General features: G+C 37.9%; 1 protein-coding gene across 2 annotated transcripts in view; it reads left to right on the top strand.

The window, feature by feature from the left end:
- The window catches only part of LOC150089586 (rab11 family-interacting protein 4-like), a 202,759-nt gene that overhangs the window by 153,189 nt on the left and 23,635 nt on the right, over nucleotides 1–25,935 (top strand). The gene's annotated exons all lie outside the window — the stretch shown is intronic.

The raw sequence follows: 25,935 nt of genomic DNA, 5'->3' as shown, positions 1-25,935 counted from the left end.
ACGCATGCACTGCCCACAAGTAATAGATGTTATGTAATATCGAGGTCAGTTAAATGGGTAATGCTTTGTTTATAATTGTCTACTGAAGAAAACATTAAGCAATATTCTTGTAAGTTAGGCCATTGTAGTTGGGCTACAACCATTAAACTACTTGTAGTACGATCCACTAAACGCTTCTGTAGTTTGAATACTTTTTCTGTTTGTGTGTACACGCGTGCGCAGGAACGTTTCTGCATAACGTAGTAATACATTCGATCTAAATAAATATTGTTGCAAAACAAAGTACGCAGCGCTATAAGAAATATTCTGTTCCTGATTCTCAACGCATTCTTGCTAATATCCGAATGGGAAACGGTTTCCAGTAGTTCAACGATCACACTGTTAAGTTAGATTTATTTACTTATTGTACTAAGCGGTACCTGCAAAATTCTGGCAGCTCCGCCGTATGTATACGATATTATAGATACAGATTTACAATATCGTACAGAGAATGAGGTGCATCCATTCAAAAATTAGGCATCAAAGTCCATCCGGCCAATTCAAGAGCAAGCAATAATCTCAGTGATGATATTATTGCTTGCTTTTGAATTTTGATCTCACTGCGATTAGTATTACCCTAATTCGGTGATGCTATTCTCAATTGAAGAATAAAATGACTACTGTCAACAGCAATAAAGCTAAGTTTAGTCATATCTATAGATTAAAACTGACTGCTGCAGAGAAAACGAGTTCTCGTCGATATTACATTAGTTCAGATCTAAATCGCCAACAAGAGAACTGAACGCACAACACTGAAAAATGAAGTCTACATGTCAATTCATAACTACAAATTGTTATGTTATCCAATTTCCATTGTCCGTTTCAACCTGGCGTGAAATAAATTAAGTACAAAGCTCAGTCGCCTGCCAAGTGAGTCTTGTAACACTCGCATATGAATGATTGATGGACAACAAAAGGAACTCGCTTTGTTCAGGATACTTCTACCTTTAAGCATAGAGTGACACCAGACACCAAAGCTGAGGCTTCAGTATAGTATTAGCATTGACAGGAAGCAACAAGTTTATTTCTAGTAATTTAATTCTTCATTAAATTTATTCAAACTACTCAGTTCTGCAACAGATGGAAGTTAGTAACCGTCCCCTGGCATGAAAGGAAATTTCTGCACATCTGTACTGCGACCATCCTTCCTTTTTTTAAATTTATGCCTCCTCATCAGTTTTGTCTGAGCAAGAGTACAGTTGACATTAGCATTTAGCTTGCTAATTCCATTCGGAACCGTAAACACCTCAATGAGACCTCCTCGCAGGTAACTAGTTTCCATGCGCTGTAATTTGCAGAACTGAAGTCTTTCTTGGTAAGAGCGCATATTTGTTCCCCTCCTAATCTCGTTGCAATTTTCAGCACACATTCCAAAAGATCCACATCCTTCCTAAAATGAGGCCACCAGACCTGTATGCAGTACTCAAGGTGTAGCCTGACCGTTGTCTCATAAAATGGGATAATTACCTCCTTATCTCTGTTGACAAATTAACTAACACGGGCTGCCCTAGCAGCGTGTCTGCGATGCTCAGAGAACTTCTATCTGGCTGAACAACTTTCCCTCAGGTCTTTTTGTTTTCCACTATCCTGTGCCACGCAGGTGATATGTTACTCTTGGATTGCTGCTACCCATATAACATTGACAAATGCAGTACTTTGCATTTGTCAATATTAAACTTCAATTGCCATTTCTCAGCCCATCTACCTTATTTTTATAGACCTTGTTGCAGCAGCATGCCTTCATTACTGTCACTCACCACTCTTCAAACCTTTGTATCATCTGCAAACTTCGACATCAAGCCTGATGTCGAAGTTTGCAGATCAGTCTCTTCATGAATATTATTAATACAGAAAACAATGGGCCCAGCACCAAACCCTGTGGAACTCTACTAATAACATTAGCCTACGAAGAGCAGTGTTCATTGATTACCACCCTGTCTTCTTCCACTCAACCATTCCTTTATCCAAAGCAGCAACGTGTCCTTAATGCCACACTATTCCAATTGGTACAGCATCTTTTTTGTGTGCAATAGTATCAAAAGCTTTTCTGAAATCCAAGTATATAATATCAAAATCATTTTTTGCATCCAGTTCCTTTGTCACTGCGTCATAGTATGCAATCAGATTTGTCAGACATGATCTCCACTGAGCAAACCCATGCTGTGACTGAACTATAACCGAACTCCTGGCTAGATGGTCCTGCATTACTTTTTTAATCAGCGACTCCATTATTTTTCCTGGAACAGATATTAAGCTAACAGGCCTGTAATTACTCATGTCAACTTTTGATCCTCTTTTATGAATTGGAGATACATTTGCGCATCTCTAGTCCGTTGAGACCTCTCCTGAATCCAAGGCTGTTCTCATAGTTATAGCTAAAGGCTTGCTTACCTCCTTTGCTGCCTCTTTTAATATGATTGAATATATCCCATCCACCCCAGGTGCCTTTTTTATGTTCAGCTTCAACAATTCCTCTTCCACTTTCATTTCGGTTATGAAATGAGAGAGGAAGAGGTGCAGCTCTGGTACCATTATTTGAGACGTTCTATATACGTATTGGTAAATAATTCTAAAATTGGTTTCAAATCTTCTGGTAAATAATTTTCTGTACTGGTAATTGCATGAATGTCTTCTTGGGAGCAAATGCAATAGATGTGATCATTTCTGAATGTAATGTAAAGTCAACATCCATGTTGCATCTTCCTAGAAGATGGCAAGTATTTCCGAAGATTTTTAATTAAGTGAAATAAGCAACCGTTAATGTTTACTTCTGGAAACACTGCACGAATAGCTTGATGGATTGCAAGTTCGTAATCCACATTTATGCTTTCTGGATTCAATTGAGGCCAAAGTTCGCGTATCATGTTAAATAATTTTATATATGTTTCAGCTCTTATCCGGCAGCAAATAAAACAATATAGGAAAAACTGCACCTCCATATTTTCTAACTAGTAAGACGAAAATTTGAGGAAAAAAAGTGCCGTCCATAAATAATCCCTTCATATATTCACTGCATGTTGAGTGATATTCCCTACCAAATACCAGTATGCGCTGCCGGTCGGAATGGTATAATTATTACCTCGTGAGATTCTGGATTGGCCGGTGCTCTTAAAGTTTTGATTCTCCTCTTTTGTATGTTTCTGCACATAACATTACTATTTGGAAGAATACCTTGCTGCACTGCATCAGGAACATCTTCAATGACTTTAGCCCTTATTTGTGCTGGGTTTTCCATGGTTGAGCCCGCAAGATGTTTCACTGCTGTATTTACTTTTTTGGAGCATATCATTTGCTGCATTTCACATAAGCTATTACATGTATGGTCATCTCGTAGAGAATGAAAAGAACCCATCCTCTGTTGGGCCATGTTCGACCTTAACATCCTTTGTGCTTATTTTCACAGCGCCAGAATTGAACTGAACATTCCAAATTAACTATCTTTGGTATAAAGATGCCAGTCCCAAGAGTATTTTTTATTGGCTCTTTGACTCAAAATATTAGTTACTCATTTTTCTTTTCAAAATATTTTTTGTCGCTGAGTTTACCGTGTCCGGTCCTTTCTGTATACATTGTAACATTGTACTCTCCATATTAAAATTCTGCATCTCTTATATCTGAGTGACGCTACGTCTCTGATATCCCCTCAATGTCTACATTTGATGAATTAATTAATCCACTTCAAATTCATCAAATTAGTAAGATTCTAGTAATATTGGATAGCAACATTTTAAAACGTATGTTTACTATATAAAAATTAAACTATATATATATAGTAGACTGTAGAGTGTGTTTAGTGTCAAACGGCACCAGGGGTTTTCCCCATCTCCGCGGGCTATACATTGTGGGTGTGAAACAGAACACTGTCAATGCCAGCGGTTTAAAAGTGTATGGATTTTGTACATGTGTAGTGTCGTGTACCGTTGTTCCTCTGGTCATTTAGCCGCTGGGCCCCTAATGGGACCCAACGTTGTCCACACTCTGCCTCGTGGAGGTAGACCAAGTACACCAGTATTATAGTTATTTACTCTGGCAGGTCCTGCCACCTAATTTCCTGAGATTTCGGTGGCAAGGACCTTAAAAAAAATTAATTAATTAAAAAAAAAAACACGTTATAGTTATGGGTCAGCCAAAATGAAGTACTATTTATGCAAATAAGTGTAAGTTTTTGGATGTAGGGCTCATGCAATTTAACAATGGTTCAGACACTAGTAATTATAATTAAAAGAGAGAGAGAGAGGGAGGGAGGGGTGGGGAGACTGAAGGCTGGGGGGAAAAGACAGAAATAAGGGGTCCATAGAGAAGATGACCCCCAAATCAGTGGAGCAGGCCCATGCCCCACCAGAGGGAAGAGAGGGGCGGCGAGGGGGGGGAGGAGACCAGAAGTCACCTCCCCATCCCGCCCGGGGAGTGAAGGCAAAGGGCCACGCAAGGGAGCGTGGCTTAAAAAAAAAAAATCTATAGAGAGTCCCAAAGGAAGGTCTTGTATCAGTCCAAGAATGGTTAGTTTAGTCGTGGTGCCTGTTCTTGATCCCTGTAGATAGCAATAAGTGTCCTCCTTCGGGTGAACAGTCCCTGGGCGAATTTTGTCAACTCCTTATACTCCTCTTGCGAGTCCAACAGGTTTGATTCCCTGTTGCGAGGGAAGTAAGTCAGCTTTGTCATCAGGAGGCAGCGGAGATCCTCATAATTTTCAGTTGTTCATTATGTGAGACCATGCCTCCACTTCCCAACAGACACAGCGGGGATCGTTCACTAATTTAAAACTGTTTAGTTTGGCATTGAGGGCCCCATGACCTGTTAAAAGATACGTAGTGTACAGTCCAGGGTGAAACCATGATGGTGCTTTTGGGTATAATCTTCCGACATCAGGCAGAAATTTCCTCGTTATTTCCCCTTTTGTGGATTCTGACCATCTATCCTGCCAGACCTGCTGTAGGTGGGTGGCGACTTTTGTTTTCTCTCTTTTTAGGTTTCCTGTAGGATCAATGGAGTGGCCCAGGAAGGTGCAGGGAAGCCCTTTTGCGAGATGCTGCACCATGGCACAACGCACCACCTCGAGATCAAGGGGGGAGTGCTCCCGCCAGAACCTGCAGAGCATGTGTACTCACAGTGCAGCAGGCCCGTGTAATAGAGAGGAGTATTGTCCGTTGGATGGAATCGAGTGTCCTTCTGTTAACTGCAGTAGTTGCTTTTTGGAACCAGATGGGTGACGCCTAAGTTATGGCTGGTATAAATGTTTTGTAATACAGTCCCAAGGTGTGCCTCTTGAGTCCCCAATCCCTTTTAGCTATTCTTGAGACGAGGGCAGAATATCTCCTTATTTTCTCTCGGATATGTTTCAAGTGTGGGTTAAAAGATTGGTTCTTGTCCAGTATGATTCCTAGATATTTCATCTCACTGAGTAGTTTGATAGTTGTATTTTCTACTTTAATTTGCGGTGGTCTACAGAGATTTAATGTTCCTTTCAGTAGCATTGAGTAGGTTTTCCCCGGTGAGATCTTAAGAAAATGGACCTTCATCCAGCCTTGTAGAATTTGAATTGCTCGATTTGCCTGGGTTTCCAATTGAAGTCGATTGTCTACGGCAACAGTCAGTATCAGGTCATCTGCAAATGCCTGTGAGTGGACTTCCCCCAAGTCGAAGGACAGAAACTCATCCAATACCATACTCCAGAGGAGTGGTCCCAGTACCGATCCCTGGGGGCAGCCCCTGTAAACAGGCCTGGTCAGTTTCTTGTACGGAGTCACTACTTGTATTTTTCTCTTGGATAAATATGACTTCATTATTTTGTAAAGGTTGACGGGTGTTTATGCCTTCCTCAGTCTGGCTAGGACGCTCGGCCACCAGATGGTGTCGAATGCCCCAGCAAAATCGACCGAAATAACCAAGAAATACTCCCTATCACAGGCAGCAGCCAAACTTAGGAGGCTGTCGAGAACATCCACTGTTGAGGTTCCGGGTTTGAACCCAAACTGTGTGGGCATCACGAGATTTGCAGCTTCATAGTGGTGCAGGAGTCGCTTGTGAAGCATATTTTCAAGGAGTTTACTAGCAACTGGGAGCAGGGAAATTGGCCGGTATGATTCGGGTTGTTCTGGTGGCTTCATTGTATTTTTTAGAATTAATTTGACGTTGGCCATTTTCCAGTCGGCTGGAAAGACTCCTGTCTTCAGGCATGTGTTGAAGAGGTTTAGTAAAGTCTGCGGAGAGATGTCTACCACTTTTTTTAATAATCTCCGGCTCCAGAAGATCTGGGCCTGGGCATTTTTTATTCCTTATTTGTTGCGCTGCCTGTTGTAATTCTTCTAAGGCAAAAGGTAGTTCCATTTGGTCTATATGATATGTTTCATTTCTATCGCAGATCTGCAGTTGTTCTGGTAGTTGCGGGTGTGCTGGTTTTTGGAAAATCACATCGAGGATGTTGGTGATAGACTGGCCACCACCTGGGAACAATGTTCGGTGCGGGTCGAGGTCATGACCTCACCCCTGGGGAGTTTTCGTAGTGACTTTGTACACCACCCCCCAGGGGTCGGCATTTCCAGTCGTGCTGACTAATAACAGTTAAGAAGCAAAATAAGCAGAAAAAGAAGAAAAATAACAAAAGTTATAGTATGTCTTATGCGGCAAAACGCACAGTGCAAGCAGTAGAGGAAGCAAAAGGATATAAATAATGTGTGGTTTGTAGAATGAAGTGTCGGTGAAAATGGAAATGAAAAGTCCACAAGGTGCCAGAACTAAGAAGATAGTAGAAAGTGGAAATGAAGTAGTGGTTGAACAGGTGAAAGAATTTTGAAAAACCTAGTGCAAAAATGAACTGGAACTGAAGGGAGAGAATAAAAAAAAATAAATAAATACACACACACAAGTAAATAAATAACACTATATTCAGGTATGGGAGGGCAATTTTAGCAAGAGGTCGAATCAGGGGGTGGCAAATATGCATAATCTGAATATAGTAGATGAAAATATGATACATAGACAGGAAATTCATCAGGGGACTACTCCTGGCCATATATCAGGCACTACGTTCTGTAGTATTAGAAAAAAAAAAGGGGGGGGGGGGCAAATATGCAGCCTCTTATCGTAATACTAGTAGACAAGGTAGTCCCTACGCAATGTAAAAAATGTAAATTACACTTTTTTAAATTTGTATTTATTTTAATGTGGAATATAATACGAATGTATATGAAGTGCATGAAAATTTGTATAGACAAGCGAATGGTATAGGGATGGTAAATTCTAGGGGAGGGGAAGGGGAGAAAAGATCTTCAAAAGAAGGCGAAAATAGCGATAGGATTTAGGATAGACGGAGCGTTCGTGTCACCCTCGTATTGCGCTAATAGTTTTACGAACGGGAAAAAAAATAGTCATTAAAAATACTGAACTTACTGGGTGTGTAAGGCCCAACCTTAAAGAAAGGGTTCTGGTATAAGCAAACGCTAGTAAAAATGGGTGTTAATACCATAGGCTTGTAGAAAAGAAGAATTTATTTATTTACAGTGAATTGGTAACTTTATTGGGTAAATTTTGCCTATAGCGAGTAGGTTCCTCTTTAGCTCTTAAAGTAACATAGATTCAACTACGTGTCGAAAGCAGCATGCTTTCGACACGTTCTGCTACAGGGATGCATTAACCTACTTGCTTCCCCACAGTTTTTGCAAATTGGATAGGGGCGGATTCTCTAGTCTGAATCGTACAGTACTGTATATGCTAACTCTTCTCGCAAGTGCTCACTTGGATACAGATCTGTGACTGTAGGACACTACAATAGTCTGAATTCACTCTTATTCCTGGAATCGGTACTATAGAATTCTAGGCTTATAATATGGTGCATTATGCTGGAAGAATGCATTCACAGATGGATACATTGCTGCTATGAGGAGATTTGATTTGTCAGAAACCATTTATAAGTAATGGCATCCAAGTTTTGTTCCACGGGTATCAAGGGCCCAATGTACGCCACGAAAACACTCCGTATGATATTAAATAGCATTAGTATAAGCATATGATGCAAGAAAGCAAGCTAAAAAAAAAAACAAGGTCGAACTCCAGATTATGGTGCACCTCCAGTCTGCCTCAGTCAGGGTGTTTATCGCTCCTTCCCGCAGTTTTAAAATGGGGAAAACGAGTTCCCGGTTTTAAAACAACTGGAAGATGGGATAAACACCCTAACTAACACTAAGCATAGCGGTTAGGCATGCCAATTACTGCCCTCGTCCTCATCTCCTTGCCTCCATATTGGAGGATGCATCATTAAATAGATTTTAACAACAAAAAAAAAAAAAAAAAAATCATCTCAATTCAGACATCCATTCGCTCTAAAAGTTTGCCCAGTTCTTCCTTGAGTTTTTCTTTTTTTTAACGTATCAACTTCCACAAAGAAGAGGGAAATTTGTTCCAGCAACCAACTACCCGCTGACTAAAGGCAAATTTCCGCACATCTATTCTACAACTTTCTTTCCTCAGTTTGAATTTATGCCCTCTCAGGTTCGTAATCTAAGCAATTGGAAGAATCCCATCAGCATTGAGCTTGAGCATGCTCAACCCGTTCAAGGCTTTATACACCTCAATCAGATCACCTCGCAGGTGCCTAATCTCCAGATGCTGCAATTTGCAGAACTGTACTCTTTTTTGGTAAGAGTACCCCGTTCTAGCAACTCTACAAAGGGACAGTCACCTCCTTATCCCTACTAGCAAAATTCCTATATATCACTGACAAGGCCCCATGATCTGCTCCGGAAGACTGTCTGCTCTGCTCAGAAAACTTCATATCGGACTGCGCAAGTACCTCCAGGTCTTTCTCATTCTTCATTGCCCTGAGTGTAGTATCACACAGTTGGTAGGTTACTCTGTGGTTACTGCTACCCATATGCAGTACTTTGCATTTGTCAATGTTAAACTTCAGTTGCCATTTCTCAGCCCATCTGCCCAACTTTTCTAGATCCTGTTGCGGTAGCATACCGTCATTAACAACTCTGCCAACCTTTGTATCATCTGCAAACTTCGACATTAAGCCTGATATAACTTCATCAATGTCATTGACTTCTTTCCTAAAGTCAAAACTATCCCGAACAGAGAAGATTTCAGTATGTTGAGGACCTAAAGAAAACCGTAACCTCTGAACTGAACGTCTCTTTGGACATCTTCGCTGACTATTTTCAGAAACTATAAACTGCATATGTTTTTGATAGTTTTTGGGCGCAAGGCCCTCTAGCAATATTTTCAGCAAGAACTTCTTGCAATTTAAGGATTTGGCATAAGCTTAGTTGAAGATACGCATACTTAATGTGTTTTTTGGTCTGCTAATTTTGCTCTCTTGTATGCTTTCTTCTTCAGTTCTTGATTCATTGTTGTGCTAGCCACAATGATCACAACCATTGTGGCTAGCACAATGGTTGTGATCATCATCTTTCGATACCATGTGGGAAAGGTTATGATTTTGAGTTCCTACCAGATGAGAGGAAGTTTTGTTTTACACACACACACACACACACACACACACACACACATGGACTTACTTGCCTTAGTGCAAAATCAAACAAGAATCACCATCTTTCCCCTGACTGTTCTCCATCTCTGTGTTGAATGATTTCATCCGAAAATTATCTTTTGTGGAACCCCTTTCAAGTTATTTTGTTGATTTGGGGAAATCTTATTGTATATCAAGGCAATTAATTTTTTTTCATCTATGGCAAAACAAAATATTAAGATGGGAGAGCATTGATTTCCCCCCCCCCCCCTCTGGCATGAACTCACTTTCACCTCAAGACATGAAAAACGTTTATTGTACAGTTTTTGCATCCGTATTGTTCAGTTTAAGTGTTATAACTGATTTCTTAAAGATCTCTGGTTTTTCATCTCGCAAAATAGGCTAACTGAGCACGGAATATATGTAATTTACAGGTATTGTTATACGCTCGACACTTCATATCCTTAATTGCCTTGTCGAAAAACTCCAAACAATCCTTTCATGTCTAGCATGAAGCTAACCGATTAAGTCGTGTAAGGTGTCGAACATCTTGCCCCAAGTGTGATCATTACTTTCGAATTGTATAAAGTTCAACAATTGTGTCATTCTTGATTGCCCATTACTTCATTAACGGATTTGGCATGGGTTATTTTCAGAACTTGAGTAGTTGTAGTAATTTACATATATGTGAATCGAAATTCCTCCATCACACTAGTAGTTTTGTCACTTGTTTGAAAAGATGTGGATTTCTTAACCTGCACAACATGCAGTCAGCTGGGAACACATTTTTGCACAAAAATATTTGTGCTGTAGGGCCATACCAATTCGGTGCTCCAAGAAATTCAAAGAAAAAGATAGTCTCTGCTAGAAGCATGTGATACTATATTTGCAGGAACATGGAATATTTCGATGGCATTGTCAAATGTTCCTCAGCAGTTATTCAATGCAGATTACTTTAACACATGAACCCTTATTTCTGTGCTATGAAATAAAATAGAGGTTCAAATGTTCCTTATGACTTAAATTTCTCAAAGATGCAATTTGACATAGAGGTAGTTTTATGCAAGTCTTTTTTTACTAACATTCTTGCATAGTGTGCAAGAAAGTCAGTAAGGAAAGACCGGAAGAATTTCTGGAGGGGGTGCTTTCACTGGAGAAAGAGTTGTAGATGCCTGCCATTCTGATCTACAAATTACGGAGACTCCGAAATTTACTTTGTTTGAATAATGTTGAGCGGGGTCGGGATTAGATAATAAAATCATTCAAGTAATTTAGCATATAAAAACCATAAGGGAAAGTTTAAGTTTCTGGAACTTACCACAAGTATTAAAAAAAAAAAAATCTCTCCCACCATCCACCTAATAAGAATTTAAATTACATTTGTTTAGTAGTTGTCCCTTTTAGGGACAGAACCTCTTGCATTGCAGTACATCAATTATGCTTCTACTGAAACATTTGATAATGAAAGTTCCACAGGTATTGCCTCTAATGCAGAATTTCCTCTTAATCGTATGCGCCCTCCCACACCTACGGAGAGCTGAACATCAAAAATTTATCGTAAATTGTATGACAAGTAGAATATGAAGTGGGAGCATTCCCTTGAGTGCCTAAACAAAGGTACTTCCAAGACGAGTTGAGTATTAACCAAAAAATCCTTACCTCAGTAGTGTAAACTTACTTGATACTGTGAGGGTCATGCCTATTCATACTCAGTTGCCCTACTAACTCTAGGCTAGCTCTTTTTATTGGCATCCTTAATATATAAGAAATAATTATTCTCAGCAATTTTAACTCACTAATCATGAAAAGAATGATTTTGTTTTCGCAAGTTTGGTACTGACTTTTCAAAAAATTTATTAATTTTCTTAGTTCTCTGCATTCTAGTGCTACTAAGCAAGGTTAGCCCATGCTTGATTAAGGCATTGGTGAACAGATTTCTGGTTCTTAACTCCAAATAATTCTGTTTTTGGGATGTGTATTTCTTGTTTTTTCCCTAGGAATCAAGAATCCTTTCTGTTACCGACGGTATATCGCGACCCATTCGGGCTATAAATCCCGAACAGTGGTGAATTTATAAATACACTGGTGTTCAAAGAAAGTGCATCACCTAGAATTTCAGATTTCTAACCCTTTTTCGCGATGGTATATTACATTAATGACTAGCATCACAAATAGAAATATAAACAAAAGATATATATAAACAAAAGATATTTATTAAGAGTTAAGGCAAAGCTAAGTAATATTTGACAGGTGCTCTCAAAATATTCCAAATGAGCATTTGCAACCTTTTATACAACAGTTTTGGTAAACAACAGTTATGGTTGAAATGTTACAGAAGCCCTCAATTTGCTTCAGTTTATCATTTTAAATGGAAAACAAAATGAAAAGTTCATCAGGTGAAAATGAATATTTAGTTGAACCGCCTCTGATGACAGCAGCACACCATCGAGGCATTGACAAGATCAATTTCTGAAGATAATCAACTGATAGTTCGTGGTTCCAAACACGAATTATGGCTTCCTGAAGTTCACGAAGGGTCTTTGGTTTCTTTCTGGCAACTGTGGATTCCACATGATGCCAACAGTTCTCTATAGGATTCAGGTTCGGGCTGTTTCTTGGGCAGCTAACAGTTGTAATGGACCGTTCTTTCAAACATTTTTTTTCACTTGTAACAAATGTAAACATATTACTGTCGAACCTGTAATGCAGAAATGAAGCTAAAGTAACTATAGAAGTGCCTACTTACACTTTTCGCCCAATGACAAGGAGCAGAGTCGTTCTGAAAGATGCAGTTACTTGTCAGGTTGTAATGGTTGGCAGTAATTTGCCTTCCAATATAGCCAGGTATCCATTGGCATTTACGGAACCTTTTATACTGCATGTGACGTACTCCGCGATACGAAATGCACCCCCATATCATTTGGCTGGTAGGGAATCTTACTATAGACACGATACATCTGGATGGTTATTCTTCACCACGTCTACGGCGAATCGTTTGTCTCCCAGCAGAGCCATGCAAGTTGAATTTCTTCCCATCCGAGAAAATAACTTGACTTCCACTTCTCGGGGATCCATTTTACATGCTCTGTACACCAAATTAATCCAGCATTTTTTAATTTTTTGTGTAGAGGGGCTCCAAGTCCATTTTTGAAGAGGCAGTCTTCTGACTATTACTGCACTTGCTACCACTTCTGTATGTTCTTCCCATTCTCTTTTCAGCTCAGACGAAGAAGCTTTGCGGTTTTTAAGGCATAAGCGCTATAAACCAGGTCCTGTTTTGGCGTAGAGACTCGTTTGCGTCCGGTTCTTTTTCTCCTATCAGAAGAACCAGTATTGTTGAGTTTGAAAAGAAATCTACTCACTGTCGACTGATTACAAGACATTCTATAAGCGATATGACGGGAAGAACATCCTCACATAAAGCAACAATAGCACTTTCTTCGTGGCGTACTCAGCACGTAACTCGCTATCCTGAAACAAGCAAGGAATGACTTCAAATCTTGCAGAGCATGCTTTATAGTTGAAAGTAATGGCTGATGCAAATTACGTCATCACCTATCCGTGTCAATTACAATTTTAAGGGGTGATGCACTTTCTTTGAACACCAGTGTATGTGGATCCCAGACAAAGTATTCATAATTTAGTCTGGGAGAAAGTTTTCAAACAATTGTGCTCGAAACATTAATTTACAGCTCTGCCAAATTATGAGCCGTTCTCAAATTGAGATTTAGTCGTAATGCTAAACCTGAAAATTTAGGTTCAGTACTTTTATTTGAGGAATCCTAGATGGCGCCCTGATACGTCTGCGGTTAGAATTCCTCCCGGCTTACTCCGAAGTTAAAGTTCTCCTGGTTTCTGTTATACTAAAATGTGCAGTGGAATGCAACCCTTATATTAGGCAAAAAAACATCTAGGTTCGCTGAATTGTTTCACATAGCAGCCAGATCTCACTACTCGTTCTGCTGCTTGTTGTGAATGGCGTGGCGTAACATAAACTCGTTTTTTCTCGATTCATTTATTCACAGCCTTCAGCGAGAAGGCGTTCACATCCGTTAGTCACTAACTGTTCCATGGCCACGTCATCGACGATGCAGATACTTTAAGCTGCCACAGCATCGTAACTATTCAGATGCCAGTTTCGTGAGCGCATAGACGTGATTTGATAGCGTTTGTTGTTGGCATGTGTTACCATGACTACGATTGCTTACAGCAAGGGTTAGCGGCGAAAGCGATCGTCGTCCGAACATCTGGGTGATATAATTAAGTTATCGTGATTAAATATTAGTGCCAAGATAAATTGCGATTCGGATCTTATTTCAAATATTCATATACATATAGTAGTACAGCAGTTGTTACGAGTACAGGTAAGCCAGTCATCTATCTCATGCTTTATACAACGACGCTCTTTATGGTGCCCCCCCCCCCTAACGTCCCACACGTTATAACGTCCTATGTTTTTTTTTGTCACGGCCAAACCTAATGCTATTTTATGAACAATCGATATAACGACCGTTTTTCATTCCTGGGTCGTTATATAGAGCTTCGACTGTGTTAACGCTCATTTCAACTTTAGTTGCGAGAACAGTCTTCCTCCTGTTGCTCTTGTATAAAATTTGCAGCATACACAGTTGGATGCTAGTCATTATAAGAGTGTGTATACTGTATATTAAAAATAGATCTCTAAATCTAAAAACATGGCAGCATACTTTGGCATATTGGGAATCAATATGCCAAAATCTCTGATATGTAAATACCAAGAATTGTGCCACTCTTGTATTTCCATTGAAATTGATTCATATTGTTTTTTGTAATATTACATTTATTTATATTATAATTAATGTAATATAAATCTGGTTGTTAAACATGCACTGAAAGTCATGGGTTGCTGCAACACTTGTGGCCATGGTGTGAAAAATTAAAATCCTCTTCCTCCTGATCAGCCAAAAAAAAAAAAAAAAAAAATACTTGTTGGGGATTTTTGGTGAATAGTATATAATCCTATTCTGATGAGAAGACGCTTGATATAATTAGCATCACCTTGGCTCATTGGTTCATTTTACCAGTGAGCAATAAGGAATATGTATGCCATATTCAAAATTACTTTTACTCTTCTTCAAATTAGATAACATGATTAATTTCAATGATGTCAAGCAAAACAAATAAAATAAAATCAGTGAATTGGATTAGGTAGTAAACTGACACAGATTAAGAACTTGGTGTACATCTTTAATTAATGACCCAAGTATTTTTATTCAAGGTTTATTAGTACTAGTTCAAGAAAGGAAGCTTAAAGCATCAGGAAAAAACAAAAGTCCATTCCTCCAATAATTTATTTTTTTATTTATTTAGCTATATGGTGCAAGGAAGCAGAGGCTTATGCTGCATCAGCCAAAAAAAAATTCCCAAGTTACCCTCTAGTTCTCATCAGTTCATGACATCCGTTTAGGTCTAAGCCTGGAACAGTATTTCTTAGTTGGTATGAAAAGCCTAGTAGCTTATTATTATCTTTCTATACATTAAAATAATTTTCCTCCTAATGATATTTATTCAGCCAGTATGAGAAGAGAGATGCGGGTTACGTGGTAATACGCAGCAAATACAAAAATACGTAACGGAAGTTTGTTTTACTGTGGTAAATGTTTGCCACAGTAAAACAATGTTTATCTAACATGACCACTCGGTACCATTCTTGATTTCCATATGTAACGTATTTATTTAAATAAACTAAATGCAACAAGGCATAATATTTTAAGAGTTTAAGATTCTATATAATATTGGTGTAGGTACACTATGGACAATTCCTAAAGAAAAACTACGATTGTAGTGTGAAAGGCACCCACCAATGAAAAGCCAACTAGCTTTGAAACGGTGCTGTCTGGGTGGTGGTGCACAACAAGAATAACCGACCAATAGTTTTCTCTATTAGTGAAGTGTTACTTATTCGAGATAGTGCAATACATGGGCAACTCGTTGTGAAGTATGAGCACAATATGAGATAGATGAAATGATGCCTTTCACACTACGATAGTTTTTTTTCTCTAACAGTTGTCTATGGTGTATCTACACTGATATTATATAGATATAGTAATGTATTTATGTATTCATAGCTGAGGAAGAGACAGTCAAAAGCTTCTGTAAGTCCAGCTCAAGACCCTGGGTGTGCCAAGCGCATACTATGGGATTAATTACCTGAATGCTTCCCAAAATTAAGAGGCAAAGACCTGTCTAAGCAGGAGGAGACTCTGCACCCCCCAATATCTAAAATATAATTCCTACTAGAGGCTGTTCTATAGTAGCAGTGTCTCATGTCCTAATTTTTTTTTTATTATATTTATCTACAGTTAGTAAAATTTGTTTACTGAATGAATAAAAGCTGTATGAGTCTTTAAGAAATGCAGATCAGTTTAGCCAGTATTCTGTTTACATCAGATTACAGCAGTCCTGAAGTTTAAGAAGAAATAAATTTTACTTTTCTGTTCTTAAATAATAAATATTTGAAAATATCTAGGCATTGTTGACATGTCAATTAATGTTTCCTTTTTTATTAAATAAAAAACATTTTTAATATTTTAAAAATGTTTAAGGTATTTTCTTTTTGATATTCATAAATTTGTAGGAATGTGTTGGATGGGAAGGGGAGAACTTGCACGAGTCCATTGTTAATAAATTGGTCTGATAACATTGGACTTCTAATGAGTTGATCCTTAGCTGAAATTCTTCTTGGGCAAGCCCCCTCATCAAATTAGCAGCACACTCCTGCCTACCATACAAAAATTTTGTTAAAACAGTGCACATATACAGGCATAGTGTAGTTATAAATTAGGTGACAAGTCTAGTATTTTGTTTATATTTATTGAAATTCCCTAAAATTAAGCATTTTCTTTATACAGAATTCATTAGTATTTCTTAGTTAATTAAAGCAGCAGTTCCTTAAACTGCAGGTCACAAAAAAAGATTCTGGGGGTAACAGCAAACATTGATAAATGTGAGTAAATTAAATATTTATTATAGAACTATTGAAATTATTATACACTACAACCTTCATTCCATATTAGTTTAGTTTATTGCAGGCATAAATGTCGTCAAGCATGATTACACAATTTCAATAATCATTTGTATAATTAACTAAGAAACTAATGGCTTCCATTGGTTCCATTACTGCAAGAGGTCACTAATAATTTCGTTGTATGAAAAGGGGTTGTAGATAAAGTTTAAGAATCTATGTATTAAAGCATCATTTTTATTGAATTTTTAATCTAAATTTAATTTTGAGTTGTCATGTGGAGGACAGTAGTCCCTCCAGCATATTTAAAACTGTTGCCCATGATTGGTTTTTGTGCCTGCAGGACTGGAGTGTTCCAGTACCTTTCTAACTTACCTTAATTCACATTTTCTGTGTGCTTTGAGATTTGCCATTGGTCTATAGTCTAAGCAGTTTGGGCCCAAATTCATCTGGAGGATAATGGTCCTCTGTGCAACCACTCTGGACTTGTTTTCAGAGTGTGGCATTCATGTTCACTGGGTACATACAGTTATTTTATTTTGGTTTCAGTTTTGATTCTAGATCTTGGCTCCCATTCACTGTGGAATCACACAGTTTTATTTGCATGCAATCACTTACAGCAATTCTTTTACGATGTGACAACGCATTGCCATTTTTCACTGAAAGAATTAGTGGAGATGAATTTAATGCTGAGAGTGAAACAACTGCTAGTTTATTTTTGAATGTACAGATTATAAACTAAATAGTGGAATGGTGGGGAGGTTACAGACAATCAGCTACCCTGACCAAGAACACTGAATTGGAATATTTGGGCCACTCTACAAAGACCACCAAAGGCTCTATTTTTATTCACATGAAATGCCAGTGCCATGCATACTTGTACAATTATTATTTTTAATGTACATTTTAAATCACATCCAACAAGTAACTAAACTATAAAAAACTTAATCTATAATATTATAGATTAATAATATGTATAATAATAATATATATCTAATAATAATATAGATATCTATAATAATATTAATAAAAAACTTAATCTATAATATTATAGATTAATAATATGTATAATAATAATATATATCTAATAATAATATAGATATCTATAATAATATTAATAAAAAACTTAATCTATAATATTGTGGGGTTATACTTCATAACTGGGTTGTCACTATTGCAACAACAGGATACCTGCCCACCCACCAATGAGTAAGCCAACAAGCTTCGAAACTGTGCTGTCTGGGTTGGTGGTGGTGGTGGTATGCCGAGAATAAGTAACATTAGTCTTCTCCACTGGTGAAGTGAAGTGTTACTTATTCAAAGCAGTGCAATACCTCGGCCAGTTGTTGTGAATGTTTATTCACAATGAGATATAATTAAACAATGTATTCATACTACCTGGGTAGTAGAAATGTTGTATATTCAGTACCCATGCATAAACCATCTCTTTAATCTATAATATTATAATTATTTTATAAATTTTGCTCTTACTTAAAAATTCGTCATCTTTACCATTTTTTTGCAAAATCACTAATTAGTTTTTTCAAGTTTATTTTGGGTTTTTTCTTTTAATAGTTAGTATAGCAATGTCATAAGACTTTTGAGGTCTTATTTTTAACTTACAAAATGACCATTCTGCATTAACCACCATTAACTGGAAACATTAAGACAATGTATGATAGCTCCCTACTATTATATAATGATAATAATAATATTATTACTATCGATGCAGTTTTCTTTTTATATAATATTTATTTATTTTTTTTTTGTCTGGACAGATTTGTGGCCTTCCCCCCCCCTACCCACATCTCTACGGGCCCTTATGCTTTGCTAATTCTTGCATCTTACTAACAGTATTAGGTGCAGTGACCATGATAGTATTTTGTATGTAGCACTTGAACAAAAATTAATGTCTTCTTGGGTTAACTATTTACAGGCATACTTACAGATACTGTTTCTGCATTTTTAGTGTAATAAAATGCAATCTAATTATGTTAGAGGATAGTGAAAATCTAAACATGTCAACTTGCATAGAGTGAAATCCATAGTTAATTTCTAGAAGGAATATAGGTAATTCAAGGACATAAATTCAAGTTACCTCCCCTGATTCCAGTGAAGTTCTTATAATTATTGCTAAAGGTTTGCCTATCTCGTTTGCTCCTCTCTTAATATAATTGGATAGAACTCATCTTCACATATTGCCTTATTTACATTTGGTTTCAGTTTCTCTTCCACTTTCCTCTGTTTTTGCAAAATTATATAGCTCTCTGTAATTTGATCAATTTCTGGCATCCCCATCTTCCCCCTGTGGGAATGTAATGCAAAATATCTATTGTTTTTAGCAACCTAGGCAGGATCATCAAAGTTATACCATTCATATCTAGTGGATCAATGTGATTCATCTTTTTCCTACTAGTGTTTACACAAGTACTTTGCTGATTAGTTTATACCTTTTGTAGGTTTCTGAATAGATTATCAAGAACACCCTATAATGAAATTACAAAGAAAAGCAATCTATAAACACAAAAAGAAATTAAGTTATAGGACAATAGTCCTCCATTCGTCATGATGTTATTAAATCAGCCTGACCACTGGTGTTAACCATTTTTTTTTTTTATTGGGAAAAGGAAGGAGTTCTAAGTTTATTTATTTAATTGGAAACAAATAGTAAAGCCCTGTAACTTTATTATTCATATAATTTAAACTTAACTAATTATGGCAATATCATGTAATTATCTTAAGATGTGACTGACAGTAATTTTGTTATAAAGCATACTTTGAATATACAGTTGAATTTCGATCATCCGTCACCCTATTTACTGTCAGTCTCTGTTAACCATCACTTAATCCCACTACGCCGTAATGTATTATGATACTGGCACCATGTGTCGTTCAGTCTTCGTTTACAACTTGCTGTATTCTGTTGTACTTTAACCTCTTATTTCATATTTTAATAATTTTTATTTAGTAAACACATTGAAATGATAGAGAAATGTGAGTAGCGTTGGGATTATCACAAAAAATTGAAATAATCAATCGTCTAAGACAAGGTGAAAGTGCTACAAGTATATAGCATTAGTTTATGTAATAGGAAGAACAACAGTAAATGATATAAAGCGTGATGCAGAAAAAATTTAAAACTAAGTGTCAAAGATGGAAACCACTGACAGTAATGTTAAAAGCCTGGAAAACAAGGTGCAGGGGATTTCAGAGACTGCTGGGAGTCATTGCAGAACAAGTAAATACATAGGCTGTGTTAGGGTAGCTAAGAACAAGGACAGGTGCATGTATACTTGCATATACACCAATGCTAGGAGTTTGGTAAATAAATTTGAGGTGTTGGTCGAAACATCAAAGAGATTGTTGAGATATCAGATGTGGTGTCACGCAGATATAAGGAATGCAGAACTGGAATTTGGGGAGTACAATGTGTATAGGAAGGGAGGAGATGTTATGGTATTAGTTAAGAAACACAAAATCCAAGGAAGCACAGCCAGTCAACATGGCTGGACAGTGCAGTGTCGAGGCAGTTCGGTGTTGATATAAGCACTGGGAAAGCAAAATTGAGAGTAGGAGTGTGTTATAGGCCTAAGGACTCTGATGAGTATAATAAACAACTGTACAGAGAAATAGTGGGCCAGTAAATCTTATAATGAGGAAATTTTAATTTCCCAGATATTGATTGGAATTTGTGGGTTGGTCATTCACACACTAACTAGCAAGGCTTGTGGATTTATTGGATGATTGTTTTCTACAGCAGCATGTTTGGGAGACAACTAGAGGGAATACTACTCTTGATCTGATTATCAGTAGTGATTCTTCATGCATTAAGAATCTGCAGATAAAGGAACCACTAGGTGGCAGTGATCAATGTGCTGAAATGGGATTTACTCAGAGGTAACTACCATCGGGGTAAAGGGAAGGGTTTTTGCTTTAGTAAAGGTGACTACGGTGGTCTGAGACAGTATTTAAATTCTAAACAGTGGGACCAACTAATGTTACCAACAGCAAATTCAAAATGGGAAGCATTCAAAGAATTAATCTGGCACATGTCTCAGTTCAAAGATGAACTGAGACATGTGCCAGAGAAGAAAAATGCATGGGATACATAAATTAACAGGTGACACGAAAGCCTATGATAGATGTAAGCTGGTCTGTAACCAAGTCACAAAGGAGATTAGGCAGGCCAAGGCAGATTACGAGAAATCCTTGGCAAAGGATGCAAAGAAAAACAGCAAAGAGTTCTTTACTTATATAAAATCTAGAAGGAAGGGGATGAATCAGATTGGTCTACTTGATATTGTTTGTTCAACTGTTGATGATCCTGCTCAGGTAGCTAACAGAATAAATGAGTATTTTATTGTACTGGATAAAGACCTTGAAACTCTTATTCATATCAAATAGCAAGTATATAGTGGCTGTAGTGTTTGGGAAAGATGAATGTTTTCTTCTGGGGAAGCATCAACCCTTGCAAGAATCTTCAGGAAGTAAATAGTGCAGCCCAGTATTTCCCATATTTGTTACCACCAAGGACCCTTTTATTATTTCTTTACCCCCACGTATTTTTTTTATTTTCCATCTGCCCATAAAATTGTATTTAAGTAATAATGAACGTTTCTCATTTTTTTTTTTTTTTTTCACTGTTAGAACTGTGAATTTCATTAACTAAGAGATTAAAGTCATTAGCATTGCAAGAAAGAAAGCAATCTTATATAGAATCAGCCAAAAAGAAGGGAAAAAAAAAACTTCCCATTTCACTCCAAATGTTTGTCTAGTTCTTGCCTCAAACTTATTTAAGTTGTTGACCTCCACTACAACGGATGGATAGTTTGTTCCAACTATCAACCACCTGCTAGCTAAAGGCAAATTTCCGCACATCTATTCTACAATCTTCTTTCCTCAATTTGAATTTGTCCCTCAAGTGAGTAATCTGAGCAAGACGAAGAATACCATGCATGGATAATCCAGACTTTATATACATATTATGATAATTTTAAATGAGAACCTGTGAAAATGCAGGCTATGACAAGTAGAGTGCTAGACTTAATTTACAAGTAACATTCTTTATTCTGTGCATTGCATTTCCTTCTGTTGACAGCCTGTGAAACTAAAAATTTGCCTGCTTTTCAGTGCAAACAGTAAATGAACATGGCATTCTGTATAGAGGAACATTATGATTACAAATTGGGTGGAGTGAACCATGTTCAGAAACACAAGTCACATGATATTAGTTGCTAATTTGTTTCTGTACTACTAATACTTGTTCCTGTTGTCATGATGCAGTATGCTTGCCCTGATCAAGAAGAATCTCAACACTTTCAAAGCTGTTAATATTCACCCACTTGTAGATTTTTCATTGGCTCTTGCATGCTATGCCATACTATGCCAACATTCTGTGATAAACTTCAGCAGGTTATGTGTATTTTATGTTGGTTTTGTGTTTTTAATTAAAATTACCTGACCATCAGGTTGTCAATTTGTAAAAATGCATGCAAGATGACTTACTAAAAATGACGAGAAATAATTCAGTATTGTTCACTATTTGATGCCAAAAGTTTTAGTGAAATGTCGATCGAAAAACTTGCACATTCTTTCAACATTGGAAGCCAGCTAGAATCTTCTGTGGTGTGAAGCCAGAGTGTAAAGATTGGATGCACTGCTATTAAGTATAATTGAATGTAAGATGTGTACTAATTTTAAATTTGTTTTTCATGCATATTAACTTTGTTCTGAATTTATTTTTTGTGCAATAGCTAACAAAGATTTATTAAAGAAATTAATGGTAAACTCACAAAGAAAATACTTTTTTTGCAATTTAAGCTGTGTAGACAAAGCTTTGTGAAGCTCTGTTTATTTAAGTTAATTTGAGCTTTGTGAAGAGCACAAAATTATTGAATTGTTTTGAAATTGTTGACCTCTTAAAACTGTGATCAGCTCTAGGTTTAATATGCTTTTCTTGTAAAACAATGCCACCTATTTCCTTTGTCTATTGTTAATTTTTTTGTATACAGCTTTGTTAATGAGTAGCCATCAGTCAGATATCCCCAGGTTCAAGATGGCTTGCCTTTTACATTAAACTCAAATTTAGGAATTTGATCACAGGAGTGACTTGCAGACAACTATAACATATATGCAAGGCTCAAGAGGTAGAATTTTTTTTTTTTTTTTTTTTTTTTTCAGCCTGGTCTGTACTTGTTAACAGGAGAGATTGCTTCTACAGGGATGGGATACACTTAAATAGAAAGGGAGCAAGAATATTTGCTGATGCTATCGAGGCAGTGTTAGGTGGGTCGGAAAACTGCTAGCTTGGGGGGAGACAAAGACCAATAGATTGACAGTAGCCACTGGCAGAGGTGAAAGAGATTCTTGCACTGCTTCTATTAGAATGAGCAGAAGCCTGAAAAACAAGATGCATGGTATTTCAGAGACTGCTGGGAGCCATTGCGGTACAAGTAAACACATGGGTTGTGTTAGGGTAGCTAAGAATAGAAACAGGTGCAGGTATACTTGCGTGTACACCAATACTAGGAGTTTAGTAAATAAATTTGATGAATTTGAGGTATTGCTCAAAACATCAAAGGCAGATATTGTTGGGATATCAGAGACGTGGTATCACACAGATATAAGGGATGCAGAACTGCAATTTGGGGAGTACAACGTCTACAGAAAGGATAGACAGGATGGGGAGGGGTTATGCTATTAGCTAAGAAACACATAAAAACCAAGGAAGTGAAGCCAGTCGACATCACTGGACAGTGCAGTGTTGAGTCAGTTTGGTGTGACATAAGCATTGGGAGATCAAACTTGAGAGTAGGAGTGTGCTATAGGCCTAATGACTCTGATGAGTATAATAAGAAACTGTACAGGGAAATAGAGTGGGCCAGTAAATCAGAGTCTTATAATGGGAGATTTTAATTTCCCAGATATTGACTGGAATTTGGGGGGTGGTCACTCACACAGTAGCAGGGCTTTTGTGGATTTATTGGATGATTGTTTTCTACATCAGCATGTTCAGGAGGCAACTAGAGGGAGTAATACTCTTGATTTGATTATCAGCAGTGATTCTTCATGCATTAAGTATCTGCAGATAAATGAACCACTAGGTGGCAGTGATCACAGTGTGCTGAAGTGGGATTTACTCAAAGAGGTAACTACCATTAGGGGTAAAGGGAAGGGTTATTGCTTCCATAAAGGCAACTACGATGGACTGAGACAGTATTTAAATTCTATACAGTGGGACCAACTGATGATGTTACCAACAGCAAATTCAAAATGGGAAGCATTCAAAGAACTTATCTTGGAAGCTACTAGGCTTTACATACCAACTAAGAAATATTGTTCAAGGTTTAGGCCAAAATGGATGTCAGATGAACTAATGAGGCATATGGCAGAGAAGAAAAATGCATGGGATACTTACAAATTAACACATGACACAGAAGCCTATGATAGATACAACTTGATATGCAACCAAGTTACAAAGGAGGTTAGGCAGGCGAAGGCAGATTACGAGAAATCCTTGGCAAGGGATGCAAAGAAAAACAGCAAAGAGTTCTTTACTTATGTAAACTCTAGAAGGAAGGGGATGAATCAGATTGGTCCACTTGATATTGATGGGTCAACTGTTGATGATCCTGCTCAGGTAGCTAACAAACTAAATGAATATTTTGCATCCTCATTCACACATGAGGAGTTATTCAGCGAGGGGAATGCCAGAGGTGTATTCAACTCTAGCAGTAAGCTACAGAATCCTGAAATAACTGGGAGTAAAGTGGAGGAGAAACTGTTGAAGATAAACACAACAAAGGCACCCGGGGTGGATGGGATCTATCCAGTTATATTAAAGGAGGCAGCAAAGGAAGTAAGCAAACCCTTAGCCATAATTATGAGAGCTTCCTTGGACTCAGGGGAGGTACCCATAGACTGGAAATGCGCAAATGTGACCCCAATTCACAAAGGAGGATCAAAGGCTGACACAAGTAATTATAGACCTGTGAGCTTAACTTCTGGTCCAGGAAAATTAATGGAGGCACTGGTTAAAGAAGCACTGCAGGATCATTTAGACAAGACTTCAGTTATAGCTCGGACACAGCATGGTTTTGTTAAGGGGAAGTCTTGCCTGACCAATTTGATTGGATACTATGATGCAGTCACAAAAGAACTGGATGCAGGGAATAGCTTTGATATTATATACTTGGATCTTAGAAAGGCTTTTGATACTGTTGCACATGGAAGACTGCTACACAAATTGGAGCAGTGTGACATTGGAGGCAAATTGCTGCTATGGATAAAAGGGGTGGTTGAGGGGGAGAAGACAGAGTGGTAATCAATGGACACTGCTCATCGTGGACTAATGTTATTAGTGGAGTCCCTCAGGGCTCAGTGTTGGGTCCATTATTGTTTTCTGTATTTATAAATGATATTGATGATGGTATATCAAGCTTAATGTCCAAGTTTGCTGACGATACAAAGGTTGGCAGGGTTGTCAAGGACACTACTGACACTATGCTGCTGCAACAGGATCTGGAAAGGTTGAGCAGATGGGCTGAGAGGTGGCAAATGAAGTTTAACATTGACAAATGTAAAGTACTACACATGGGAAACAGCAACCCCAGAGCAACGTATCAACTCTGTTGTACTACACTGACAGTGATAGAGAATGAAAGGGACTTTGGGGGTGGTTGTGCAGGCAGATATGAAGTTCTCTGAGCAGTGCAGACGGGCTGCAAGAGTAGCTCATGGAGTATTGTCAATGATATACAGGAATTTTTCCAGCAGGGATAAGGAGGTGATTATTCCCTTGTATAAGGCAATGGTCAGGCCACACCTGGAGTACTGTATACAGGTCTGGAGGCCTCATTTCAAGAAGGATGTAGAGCTGCTGGAACGAGTACAGAGAAGGGCAACAAGATTAGTGAATGGAACGAAGGGGTGCTCTTACGAAGAAAGGCTTAAGTTTTGCAAATTACAGTGTCTGGAGACTAGGCACTAGCGAGGTGATCTGATAGAGGTGTATAAAGCCTTGAATGGTTTAAGCATGCTCAATGCTGATGGGATTCTTCCTCTAGCTCAGAAAAATCACCTGAGAGGGCATAAATTCAAATTGAGGAAAGACAGATGTAGGATAAATGTGCAGAAATTTGCCTTTAGCCAGCGGGTGGTTGGTTGGTGGAACAGACTTCCATCCCTTGTAGTGGAGGTTGATAGCCTAAATAAGTTTAAGGCTCAGCTGGACAGGTATTTTGAAAGAACAGAGGGGTGAAGTGGAAGTGGGTCTTTTTTTTTTTTTGGCTGATGCTGAATAAGCTTGCTTTCTTGCATCAAATGCCTCTACTAATGCTAATGCTATATTCAGCATCAGAGGTGAGTTGTAATATAAAACTTGGAGGACTCTTATCCGTACTCACATGACTGTGATCTAGCCAGC

The sequence above is a fragment of the Mastigoproctus giganteus genome, chromosome 2 (assembly GCF_048544385.1).
Source record: "Mastigoproctus giganteus isolate SK-2022 chromosome 2, ASM4854438v1, whole genome shotgun sequence".
Taxonomy (NCBI): Eukaryota; Metazoa; Arthropoda; class Arachnida; order Uropygi; family Thelyphonidae; genus Mastigoproctus; species Mastigoproctus giganteus.
This window is presented reverse-complemented; position numbering and strand designations above follow the sequence as displayed.